Source organism: Macaca fascicularis, chromosome 9 (assembly GCF_037993035.2).
Source record: "Macaca fascicularis isolate 582-1 chromosome 9, T2T-MFA8v1.1".
In the NCBI taxonomy this organism is placed as follows: domain Eukaryota; kingdom Metazoa; phylum Chordata; class Mammalia; order Primates; family Cercopithecidae; genus Macaca; species Macaca fascicularis.
This window is the reverse complement of record NC_088383.1, coordinates 99,979,218-99,993,205: the sequence shown is the minus strand read 5'-3', so window position 1 is coordinate 99,993,205 and position 13,988 is coordinate 99,979,218. Positions and strand designations below refer to the sequence as shown.

At 39.5% G+C, this 13,988-nt stretch overlaps 1 pseudogene; it reads left to right on the top strand.

Annotated features, from left to right (window-relative positions):
• The first annotated feature begins 4,216 nt into the window (after positions 1 to 4,216).
• Positions 4,217 to 5,380, top strand: LOC141407709 (ADP-ribose pyrophosphatase, mitochondrial pseudogene; annotated as a pseudogene).
• The last annotated feature ends 8,608 nt before the right edge of the window (positions 5,381 to 13,988 follow it).

The window sequence follows — 13,988 nt, the reverse complement described above, 5'->3', positions numbered from 1 at the left end:
TAATGTCTCCAAATTCTTCCTCTTATACAGTGAACCTAGCAGAAGAACCAACTTAATATTAAGTCAAAAATTTTATAGTTGTAGTAAAATGGTGCCATTTTGCTGTATAAAATCAAATTCAACTTGCATTCAGACTACCAATAAAATATGAGTTTATATTATCAAGCCTTTCTGGTTCTCAAATATATGGTAATAACTAGCTATGTGATCTTGGGCACATTTAAATTCTATGAACTGCAATGTCCTCAGTCTGTTAACTGATGATATTGTTAGTATATGTACCTAAGTCTAAAGGTTGTTTGAAAATTAAATGGGATAACAAATGTAAAGTACTTAATAGTAACAGTTGCAATAACTATTTGTTGAGGTCTTACTATTGGCCAGACATTAGTCTAAGCTGTTTAAATGAATTATGTCACATCAACCCTATAACATGGATACCATTATTGTTTCTAGATGAGAAAACTGAGGCCCAGAGAAGTTTAAAAACTTGCTTAAGGTCAACTAGCTAAGAAGTGGCTAAACCAGAATTCAAAACTGGGCAGTCATACCTGGACAAACCTGTCCACCAGTCTATGACTTGGAAATAACTTAGTATATAGTAGTTAATTTGTTATTTATTATCATTATTACCACTTTAAAGAGAGGAGTATACCATTTTTCTGCTTTCCTTCAAGATATGTTTCTGAAGTTGAGCCTTAGCATCATTTTTGGAAGAGATGGATAATCTTGATAATTAAATGTGCTGGGTACCACTTGTTTCTGCTTCCCAAAGAAAGGCAGGAAGGATGGTTAGGGGTTCTTGCACTGCCTGGACCTTGTAATCATCCTGGTCGCCCCCATCTCCACTTTACCTTTCATAATATCCTTAATATTATAAAATGGGAATGACACAGGCAATCTCTGACTCAGGCATAGTTCATAGTGACAGGCCAAAGATTTATTCTCTGATTGCCCCTTATAGTTCCTTTAGGGCTTTCTCGTGGATAGAACCAGAAAATTCTCTGTGTGTTGCTCTGCTTGTTCTACCTCAGACATTTCTGCCTCAGAAGACAATTTAAGAAAGGGAATCTCCCCAGTGGCTTCCCAGCAAATAATTCTTTTGGTTTCTACTATAGTTATTTTATTTCTTGCCCTTAGGGTATCTTTTGCACCACAATCATCAAATGGTCTTATCTAACCATCTTCTGCCTGCTGATGATGCTCAAAATAGAATAAAATGCCTTATTACTGGTTTTAAAGTTCCTTTCCATGTGCCCATGAATTATTATATTTCTGCCTTGTATGTGGCACACCATACCCTCCCTGTTCCTTTCCTCTCCTCAATGGTATGTTTTTCCCTGAGCATCTAGCTGTTTATATTTGAACATCTAGTCTTTTGGATTCATAGGAACAATTGACCTTGCCCTTCTAAAATGAAATTTTCATAGATCCTAGAATCATAAAATGCCAACTCTGGAAGGACTTTTATAGATAACCGAGGCCAACAGATTCGTCTTCTAGTGAGGAACTAAGACCCAGAGAAGCCAAGGGTCAGGTGCAAGCTATAAAGCCTATGATGGAGGAAGCCAGAACCAGACCCAAGACATCTGCTCCATTTGTTTCTTATGAGCTGGAGTAGGAGACCTGGAAATAATGAGGAATTCACAAGTGTCTTTCCCCCAAATGTTTTAAGTTTTTGTATCAGTGGTTTTCTTAATACATTTTCAGGAGACCTAGAGGAATAGAATTCCATGATTTAAAAAATTGAGGCATAGAGAGACAAGAATTATAGAGCTGGGACTGTGTCCCTTAAGGATCATCTTTCTTTCCCAGTGGTACTTTGTAGAGTGCTTTGCCCACAGCCAACCCTCAACAATGTTTATGACAATGATGGTTAAGGATGACTATATCTCATATTTCTCTGTTCTCAGTCCTTTTCTACCATTTTGTTCTCCATAGCCCCAGCTATTTCTGTGTTTCAAGCCTTCTAGAAACCTGCCTCATCTTGTTTGGAGTTTAATGAGGGCATTGGGTATGTATTCTGTAGCTGCCTTCCATAGTTATGATGATGGTAATAACTTCAAATGATTAGGGATCTACCCTCAATCAGACATATACATTTTGAAAGCTTTCTAAACTTAAAGAAGTATGTTCCTAATATGTTACCATTTATTGCAAAAAAGAAACATTCTCTGGTTAGAATGTTTCTAACCAGATAATGGAAATACTGGATGAAACAAAATTAAATAGTTTAATGTTGATTTGTGTTTATAGGAATTTTCAGGATCTTTAGAACACTAATGTGAATCCTGAATTTCTAAGGGGGCAGGGTGATAAAATATGTAGAATTCCCCAAACATATTTGACCAGAAAATCATTTACTCATTGAACATCTTTCTAATGGGACTGTTTCAAATGATCAGATACCTTTCCCTAGGGCTTGTTTCCTTCTGAGTAATGACTAAGACGGCACCTCTTCTCATTATTTATCATTTCAGGACAGATGCTGTTATTTCTCAGCCCAAATTTCTGTTATTTCTTATCCTGATTTTCTCTAATCATAAGCTGTTTAACTCTGACCTCATATGTGAGCTGCTCAGTTCCCATAATCATCTCAGCTGTCCTGTTCTAATCTACAGTTTTCAAGCTGCAGAATCAAAAAAAGTTAATGATAATTACAGTGATGACAACTAATATTTATTGAGTTTGTGCTGTGGACCAGACATTGAGCTAACACGTGTTATAACATCCTACTTAATTGTCACCACAGCCCTATGAGGCAGTTATTAATATTTTCATTTTATACATGAGGAACCTGAAGAGAGCTTATGTAACTTCCCCCAAGAAAGTGGCACGCGGAGGAATTGGAGCTGGGTTTTTAACCTGTGTTCAACTTTTACCTCATACCTGGCATTGCCCTTTCGGTGCTAGTTCTCTCTCTCTCTTTCTGTCTGTCTGTCTGTCTCTCTCTCTCTCTCTCTCTCTCTCTCTCCATATATATATATGGGTGTATTAATTATCCTGCCTAACTCATTTCTTAAAAGGCACCATTTGTCTTAATCTTAAATATATATCATATATATCATATATATATATGTTTTTTGAGATGGAGTCTCGCTCAGTTGCCCAGGCTGGGGTGCAGTGGCATGATCTCAATTCACTGCAAGCTCTGCCTCCCAGGTTCACACCATTCTCCTGCCTCAGCCTCCCGAGTAGCTGGGACTACAGGCGCCCGCCGCTATGCCCCGCTAATTTTAGTTTTGTATTTTTAGTAAAGACGGGGTTTCACCGTGTTAGCCAGGATGGTCTCCATCTCCTGACCTCGTGATCTGCCCGTCTTGCCCTCCCAAAGTGCTGGGATTACAGGCATGAGTCACCGTGCCCAGCTATTTTTTTTTTTTAATTAAATAAAAATCTGCTGCCTCTCCAAGCAGAATCCTTTTGAAAGCAAAGGGCCCGTGGTTCAGCCTTCAGTTCACTCTTTTGTGCTTGGCACAGCACTTGGCATTCTGTAGCAAATACTCCTTTGGAAAGAGAGATTAAGCAACTTGCCAAAACCATTCAGGTAGTAAATGATAGACTCACATTTTGAACACATACCCTGCTCATCACACCCTCTCATGGAGTTCTCATCAGCACCACGCTCAGTGCACCAGGTGAGTCCCCCTTCTTTTTTGAGGTCACCCCCACTCGGCTTCTGAACGTCCCAAACAGGGAATTTTGTCCACTCCTACCCCCACGTTCAGTCTGCCCTCTCCCTAATAGACAGCATCCTAAACCTGGTGAACTAAATTTACTGGTAAATGGCTAGTGGGCTAATGGCACTTTGGTGATTGTCCTTTGCTAATTTTATTGTTGTTAGAAAGTTGTTCTCAACCCCAGCACTTTCCATTTGGGAGCTTTTTCAGAGGCCAGAATCTCTATTTACAACCAAAACTCCAGGGTGGCAGCGAGAGGGCGCGGTCCAGTCGTGGTACGCCCCTGGCCACTCCGCGGCACCGTTACCCCCCCCCCCCCCCTCGCCTGAGCCACCGGCGCGCCCCGTTGTAGCCATTGGAGACACCACACGGTCTTTTAGGAAAGCGGGCCATTAGCCGGTGTTCAGGAGAGAAACGTGGCCACCTCCCCACGGGCGGGTGCTGATCTGCGGTGGAGACCTCGTCCCCCGCAGAGAGCGACCGAAATCCCCTTGGGCCGCTGGGTCTTGCATGGCTGGATGCCTGGATGCCGCCTGTCCAAGGCTTTAGCGACCGTGTCTCCCTTCATGACCTTGGCCTCTGTGACAGGCAGGCCCAGCAGCTGCCCCAACATCCCGGTCAGCTGGAGCCTGTTTTCCTGACATGGGTTTTCTCTAAACTTCATGTCAGATTGGAAGAGCACTGCTGAGAAGCCCCACGAGAAGGCCCGGACATCTCAGTACCCTGACTCCAAGGTGGAGCGAAGCCTGGTTCCCCATGAGAAAGTGAGCTGGCTGGCCGAGTGACGAGAGTAACGCCCCGAGAGTACACTGCCAGCTCTGTCTTGGACGGGCCCATGTGGGCAGACCCTCAAGTGGGTGAAAGGAACTTCTCTCCTAAGTTTAACAAAAAGGATGGGCATGTGGAGAGAAGGAGCCAGCATGGCTTGTATGAGATTGAGGAAGGTAGACTTAGAACTCCTGCATGTCGGACAGGACTGGTTGGCCCAGGGCTTTTGGGGTGTTGAGGCCCCAATCATACTGCAGATCCCATCTTAACCAGATGGAAAAGGGATAGCAAGGGAAACTAAATTACCCACCCTATTTCTGGGAAAAATATCCTGCAATTTGTAGCCATCAAAAGGAAGGACTGTGGAGAATAGGCAATCCCAGGGTGGGTGGTAGATCCAGGAGAGAAAATGAGTGCTACATTGGAGAGAGAATTTGGCTAGGAAGCCATGAAGTCTTTATAGAAATCTAGGGAAGAAATGCAGGAGTTGGAGAAACAATTGCACAAATTCTTCAGCCAGGAACATTTTGTGGTCTATAAAGGCTATGTGGATGATTCTCGGAACACAGATAACTCCTGGATAGAGACAGAGGCTGTGAACTACCATGATGAAACCGGTGAAATAATGGACCATCTTCCTCTGGAAGCTGGCAATGATGCCAAGAAAGTGAAATGGGTGGACATTAATGATAAATTTGAGCTTTATGCCAGCCACTCCCAATTTATTCAACTTGTGTCTGAGAAACAAGGTGCCCAATGGAGTGAGGACATGTATCCTGATTGCCAGGGATAGTGGCTTGGAGTCTCGTGTGAGCCAAAGGCCTTCAAATGATCAAGAGTGGGTAAGAGGCAAACAGCACATAACTCCCACTAAATAGGACAGGGAGGGTCACCTCTTTGGTGATTAATTCCAAAACTGTGCTATATGAAGGCTTTGTATTAGGGAATAATATTAGACAAATATGGGGAAATGGGATCACAGAAGTTTTGGCTTTCCTGTTAGAAGAATATACTCACATGCTGTATATATTGTATACATGGTTTAAACTAACTTACACAACTACTGCTCTTTGGAGAATTGTAAGAAAAACAATGACATCTTCCTTAACAACCATAGCCTCTACTTTTCAGCCAGTTTGCATTTGTCAATTCTTCTTCCTCCTGATGTTTTAATGTGGCATAATCTAATGTATAATCTGACTTTTGAGTTAACATTTATTTTTTAAATTTAGCATTATGTGGTCTTGTTTTCCTTGCTTTTGAGTATGGGAGCTTTCTGGCTTTTCTTTCTTTCTTTTTTTTTTTTTAGAGCTTCAGTTTTATAGGAAAAGTTCAATCTCTATTTTTGTCCACAAGGATCAAGTGCTTATGAACCAGACCAAAAAAAAAAAAAAATGCAGTGACAAAATGAGCTTAGATCCAGCCCTCTGGTTATCAGAACTCTTTCTGTCTGAACAGAATAAACTAAGCTGAAGATAATGGTTTCTTCTCATTTCAGAAGAAGACCCTACAAGTGCAGATTCTTGTCATGCAGATGGCTTTATTGGGACATGTATATAATCCAAGCCTAATGAAAATACAATAATTCACATCTACCTTTTCTCAATTAAAATAAAAACCCAATATGCAAACAGAGAAGATGCTTATAGTCAGCCTGCAAACACAGAGACAGCCTCTCTGACAAGAATGTGGGGATTCCAATAGCAACAAATAGGTCAGAAACCTGTTTTATTCTTTCATTTCTCATCACCTAAAACAAGCCAGTTAAATTTATTTGCAACATACGGAAAATTAACTCAAACCACTATAACGAGCCTTTTATGACTGAGGGAAAAATAAAGACAATTGCAGGAGTTGATAGCATCATAAGAGGATTGCTTCAATAATAATAGCTGACACATTCCGCTCACTATGTGCAAGCACCCTTTCACATGCTTTATGTATGGTGACTTATTGATTCCTAAAGATCACCCTATAAGGAAGGTACTCTTATGTTGCAGGTCAGACTCCCTGGGAAGCAGATTCCAAGAGGGAGATTAGATTACAAGATGTTTACTAGGGAGTGGTCTTGGGATCAACACCTGGGAAAAGAAGGAGAAGAAAGGAGGATTGAGCAAAGTGAGCAGCTGAGCTGGAATGCAGGCCCAATGGAAGCCTCAGCCAACTCCATCTAGAACTCTGGAGCTGGGAAGGCCCTTTTAGCTTCCCTGAATTGGAGTGATGGGGCCAGGCCTTTATACCCTGTATTGATCAGTCATTGGATATGGCTGTGACCTCGAGGGAGAGAATTTCTTCAACCAAGACAATCCCAAAAAGGACTGACAGCTAAGGGACATCTTCTGGTAATATTCCCAGCCACTGAGAAGTGGAATCTGGGAGGGGGGTGTGTGGGGTGCATAGCAGGGTCTACCACATATTATTATCTCGGTTTACGGATGATGTAACTGAGGCACAGAAAGGTTACAGAACTTGAACAAAGTTATACAACCAGTAAGTGGTAGAGATAAGAGTAGAGCATAGATCACTGGGCTCCACAGTCCACACCCTTGACCGCAATACCATAGTCTTTCAATAATTACCCTCCTATTGTTCCTGTATACTGTTCCTTTAAAGAAAAAGAAAGAGAAGTTGTCATACCATTATATCTCTTTCTACATGCACATTTGAGCAGAGTTCCCTTTTCTAAACTTGAAGGATAGTTGCATGATTTTATTTTTCTTTTGACAAATGTTGTATTTATGTGGGTGATGACAGTTGTAAAAAGTTCACCTATGGATGCTCATCATTGTTCACGCCCAGGAACAAATTTAATACATCACTTTTACTTGTGCATTCTACAAGTGCTACTTTTTGGGATGGAGCCTTTTGTCCTAGATATTAGTCTCCTCTCGATCACTTTTCCAGGTGAGATATACCTCTGTCTTTATTTAAATAATTTTAGCACCCAGTTTGCCTAACATTTTTGAATGTTCCCAAAACCTACTTCATTTTCTTCCCAAAATGGAAAGCTCCTAAAAAAATACATTTACATATATTCATTAATCATTGCAAAAACATTAAATAATGGTCTTTAAAAAGTCTCAAATTTAATATATCCAGAACAGAATTCTTGATTTTTCCCCCAGAAAACTGTTCCTCTATCACTCTTTCCTGGTAAGTGGCACCAAAATCCACCCAAATTGGACAAGAAAACAAGGAATTATCCTAGATTCCTTGCTTTCCCTGTACCAGAACATTCAGTCCATCTGTAAAATTTACTCAGCTCTACCTCCAACAAAATACATCCAGGGCCAGTTGCAACTCTGCCACTTCACTGATCATCCTAGTCAAGCCACCGACTCTCCTTCTCTAGACTTGTGCAATGGCCTCCCAACAGACCTCACTTCTGCTGCCCTCCTCCTCTTGCAGGTCGTTTCCCACAAAAAATGAAATGACATTTAAAAAAATCCCAGTCACATCATGTCCCACCCTCTTAAAACCACCTGATCACTTCCTTTTATACATAAAATGCAAACTCCTGACCCTAGCTACCTGTTCTGGATGATGCATACTGCTTCAGTCTTACTTGGAAAGCTAGTAACATTCCACTTTTGACTAGGCTGGCCTTCCTCTTCTTAACACACTTCATACTTGCTTCTGCCCCAGGGCCTCTGCTTTGCTTTTAACCTGCCCAAAATGTCCTTTCCATACAGAGTCAGTTCCTTAGGTCACTCAGGTCTCATTCAATTAACAGCCCCTCAAAGAGAGATGTCCTCACCACTTCAGCTATAGTGACCCATACAGTCTGTTCCTACTGCCTTACCCTGATTTACTTTCTACACAGTATTTAACACTAGCTCAAATGATCTTGCATATATTCTGTTTACCTTATGAAGAAGAGAACCTTGCATAAGAGCAGGGATTTTTCTGTCTCATTGATTGCTGTAGCCCTAGTACCAAAATAATGTCTGGCATGTCAACAAATTATTTGTGGAAAATAGCTACTGTTAACATTTTTCTATATACTCTTTCCCCCTTTCTAAAAAATTATAAATGTGGCCCAACTTTAAAAAAAATTTAGATTTCCAAAAACTTTGCAGAACAGTGCATATGATTCTTGTATAACCCTGAGCCCAGCTTCCCAAATGTTGACAACTTATTTATTCATAGTAGTGTTATTGAAACCAGAAAATGAACACTGATTTAATACTTTTTTACTATTAATTAACCTATAGATCTTATTCAAAATTTTCCAATTATTCCACTAATGTCCCTTTTCTATTCCAAAATCCAATGATTCCACATTTCATTTAATTGTATCTCTTTTATTTTCTCTAATTTTGGAAAGTTCCTCAATCTTTTTTGTCTTTCAGGAACTTGACAGTTTTGAGAGTACTGGTCAGTTTTTTAGCAGACTGTCTCACTATTGACATTTTCTCATGAATAAAATAAAGTTATATATTTTTCACAGATGTGATTTGCTTGGGTAAAGTTGTATATTTAAAAAATTGGCCAGGTGCAGTGGCTAATGCCTGTAATCCCAGCACTTTGGGAGGCCGAGGCAGGCGGATCACAAGGTCAGGAGATTGAGACCATCCTGGCCAACATGGTGAAGCCCCGTCTTTACTAAAAATACAAAAAAAAAAAAAAAATTACCTGGGTGTTGTGGTGTGCACTTGTAGTCCCAGCTACTCGGGAGGCTGAGGCAGGAGAATAGCTTGAACCTAGGAGGTGGAGACTGCAGTAAGCCTAGATTGCACCACTGCACTCCAGCCTGGTGACAGAGCAAGACTCTGTCTAAAAAAAAAAAAAAAAAAAATTAAGGTGAATTTTTTTTTAGTGTAATCACTACTAGACAGTAAATAGAATATGCTATATATTTTTAAATGTCACCATGGAATTTCCAATCACCTTGTATCACTTTTGACTCACATTTTTATATTTTTATGCATGCACACAATATTTAACTTTCCAAGTTCCTTCTCTGTAAGGGACTTGAGGTCTAGGAAGTACTAAATTTCATTACCTTTCCTCTCTATTCTCTTCCTTCAAGTTCCTGAGATGGCAATGAATGCTGTGTTATCCTGCTGTATCAGTTACCTATTTTCACACAAATACTTCAATCCCAAAACACACGGGCTTGAAACAACAAACATGTATATAGTCTGTAAGTTTAAAATTTGAGAATTAGGGTTTGACTGGGTGGTTTTTCTGGTCACCGCTGGGCTCATTCACATGCTTGGGAACTGGCTATTGACTGATCTAGGATGACCTTAGATGGGATGATTGAAGAGAAGCTTCTCTGTGTCACGTCTCTCATTCTCTATCAGACTAATCCAGGGATATTGTCATGGCAATGGCAGAGGAGCAAAGGCCAAATGGAAACATGCAAGAGTTCTTAAGTCCCAGGCTTGGAAGTGACATCAAGTCATTTCCCTGCACTCTATTGGACAAAGTGACAACATCAACTTAGATTCAGTGAATAGGGAAATGACTCCATGATATAGTTTGGATATCTGTGTCTCCACCACATCTCATGTTGAAATGTAATCCCTAGTGATGAAGGTGGGGAGGTGTTCCGATCATGGGGGTGTATCCCTCATGAATGGCTTAGTGCCATCTCCCTGGTGATAAGTGAGTTCTCATGAGATCTGATTGTTTAAAAGTATGTGGCACCTCCCCCAACTCTCTCTCTCTCTCTCTCTCTCTCTCTCTCTCTCTGGCCATGTGACATGCCTGCTCCCGCTTCACCTTCTGCCATGAGTAAAATCTCCCTGAGGCCTCCCCGGAAGCCAAGCAAATGTCAGCAACATGCTTGCACAGCCTGCAGAACCGTGAGCCAATTGAACCTCTTTTCTTATAAATTACTCAGTCTCAGGTATTTGTTTATGCAATGCAAGAATAGCCCAACCCACCCCACATCTTTAGAGAGAGAAAGTAGAGAGTCACATGGCAAAGGGCATGGATACAGAGGGAGTGAAGAATTGGGGCCATTTGCACAGCCAATAACCCCACATCCATTGTGCCTTTTTTTTTTCCCTAACAACTTTGAGATATAACTATACAATTCCCACAACTATACAATTCCCCCAATTAAATTTTTCAGTTCAGGCCAGGCCTGGTAGCTTATGCCTGTAATCCCAGCACTTTGGGAGGCTGAGATGAGAGGATCACTTGAGGAGTTCAAGACCAGCTTGGGCAACATAGCAAAATCCTGTCTCTACAAAACAACAACAACAACAACAACAACAACAAAAAACATTAACCAAGCATGGTGGCACACACCTGTAGTCCAGCTACTAGGGAGGCTGAGTTGGGATGATCACTTGAGCCCAGGATTTTGAGGCTGCAGTGAACTATGACATGCTACTGTACTCCAACCTGGGTGACAGAGTGAGACCTTGTCTCTAAAAAAAAAAAAAAAAAAAAAAAAAATTTAAATGCAGTGTTCAGTTCAGTAGTTTTTACTGTATTCACAGGTTGTGCCACAAAGACCACAATCTCTTTTTCAAAACATTTTCAAACCCCAGAAAGAAACCCCACACCTATTATTAGTCACCCCCATTTTCTCCCTCCATACCCTCCAGTCTTGGCAATCACCAATCTACTTTTTGTCTCCATGGATTTGCCTTTTCTGGACATTTAAAATAAATGGAATCATACAACAAATGGTCTTTTGTGACTGGCTTCTTTTTCTTAGCATGTTTTCAAAGGCTTTTCCGTGTTGTCACATATATCAGTACTTCATTGCTTTTTATTGCTAAATAATATTTATCTATATTACTATATCACATATTTATGCATTCATTAATTGGTGGACATTTGGGTTGTTTCCACTTTTGGCTATTATTAATAATGCTGTTATGAATATTTATGTACATGTTTTTGTTTAGACATATGTTTTCTTTTCTTTTGGGTATACACTTATACCTAGGAGTGGAATTGCTAGGTCATATGGTAACTCTATGTTTAACCTTGAGGAACTGCCAAATTGTTATTCCAAAGTGATTGCTCCATTTTACATTTTCACAGTTGTGTATGAGGGTTCTAATTTCTCCACATTCTTGTCAACACTTGTTATTGTCTGTCTTTTTTATTAGAGTTATGCTAGTGGGCAAGAAGTGGTGTCTCATTGTGGTTTTGCTTTACATTCCCATATGGCTAATGATGTTGAGCATCTTTTCAAGTGCTTATTGACCATTTACATATCTTCTTTGGAGAAATGTCTATTCTGATTTTTTGTCCATATTTAATTTGTTAATTATCTTTTAACTATTGAGTTGTAAGAGTTTTTGTTAGTATATTCTGGATACAAGCCTGTTATTAAATATATGATTTGCAAATATTTTCTCCCATTCTGTAGACTATCTTTTCACTTGCCTAATGGTGTGTCTGAGAAAGCACAACAGTTTTTAATTTTGATGACATACAATTTTTAAAAATATTTTTAGTCAATTGTGCTTTCAGTTTCATATCTAAGAAAGTGTTGCATAATCTACAATCACAAAGATTTGCCCCCATATTTTCATCCAAAATTTGTAAAGTTTTAACTCTTACATGTTAGGTCTTTGGTCCATTTGGAGTTGATTTCTGTATATGGTGTCAAGCAGAGGTCCAATTTCTTTTTTCATGTGGCCATCTGGTTGTCCCAGAACCACTTGTTGAAAGATTGTTCTTTCTCCCATTGAATTGTCTTGGCATCCTTGTCAAAAATCGATTCTCTAAATGTGAGGGTTTATTTCTGGACTCTCAATTCGATTCCATTGATCTATTATGTTTATCCTTATGCCTATACCACACTGTATTAATTACTGTGGTAAGTTTTGAAATTGGAAAGAATCTGTTGTGCTTTTGCACTTGGTTGTTATTTATTTTTTTTCTGATAATTTTCCTATTCCTCCCATAAAACTCAACTCCAGACATCTCCTTCTCTAAGAAGCTTTCTCTAACTCCCATTGGTAGAGTTAATCTTTTATTCCTTTGTGTGTCATCATATATTTCTCTATTGTAGAATTCCATTATAATTTATTTTTATTGAAGTCAAAGGCTGTGTCTCACTCATTTTTACATTCCCAGTGTCTAGTGTAGTGTCTGATCCACAGTAAGTGCTCAATAAATGTCTACCAAAAAGCATAAAAGAGATAGAGGTTTTGTCTGCTCAACACTGCAGTTTATCTGTTAACATTTCTGGGGCTTTTTAGCATAAGTCCAAGAGTATTTGTTCATATTGGTGCAACTTTCTGCCACTTTTCTCATCTAGCAATGGTTGGGCAATTGTTCACTTTGATGAATCATTCCAGTTATTCTCAGCATGCTGCTGAACGTTCTCTTCTTTTTATCAGGGCCTTTATCTAATAGGATGACAAACTGATGAAAGTAAAATTATGGGAATTACAAAGTAATAGGGTGGTGTGGTTTGCTTCATCACTTGCTTAAAGTTTGGTACACACTGTCCCTGTGAACCTCCCTTTTCGTTGCTGCATAATAATAACAATAACATACATTTACTGCATGCCAGGCACCATGCAGGCATTATCATGAATGCTTTCTTATCCAGACCAAAGGAAACATTTTAAGATTGCTTTTTGTTTAGCAAAGAAAAATCTGTGTGTGCCACTTCAAACTAGCGCCTTTGTGAGTCCGGAAGCTGTTTTCCTTCTTTCTTGGCATCTACTATGGCTGCATGTATATGTAGTAAGAACCTGAATGAAATAGAAAAGCCAAGAAACATTTTTCCTTTATCATTAAATAATTTAGAGTGAATAAAGGAGTCAAATACAAATAAAAGCCATTTGATTCAGCTCTGATGAGTTTTATAATGCTAACATTTACATATGGCAGTATACTTTCTAGGTGAGAAAATTGTTGCCTTTTAGGAGTTCTTGAAAGGTTTTGATAGTATACACTTTAAGAAATGGAAGATTGTCAAGACTTTCTCCATGGTTATATGTCACTTGAATGCTAAAACCACATTTCAGTGTGGTAAGTTTTGTTCCTGGATTTGTCACTAGCTGTAGGAACTTGAGCAAGCTGCTTCACCTATCCAAGTTTCCTTATAACTTATAATTCCATAAGTGTTATATTGACAGATATATGCAACAATTTTATGCATTCATAACTGGAGAGAGTATATAGACTTACACTTTTATAAATATTATACATTTATAAAAAGCAACCTTTTCAAAACAGGAATAAGGATTTATATATGTGAGAAACCTGAATCGTATTATAACTATAATTTCTTTTAAGAAAGTATTTTAAGAAAATTGGTATATTAGTTATCTATTGCTGCTTAGCGCTATTATCAAAAATGTATGGCTTAAAACAACGCACATTGATTATCTCACAGTTCCTGTGGATCAGGAGTTCAGGGGTAACTTAGCTGCTTCAGGGTAGCAAAAGGATGCAATCGAGATGTTGACTGGGGCTGCTGTCTGACCTGAGGCTTGACTGAGAAGGGATCTGCTTCCAAGTTCATGTGGTTGTTGGCCACATTTAGTTCCTTGCAGGATGTTGCACTAAGGGCCTTGGTTTCTTGCTGGCTACTAATCAGAGGCTATC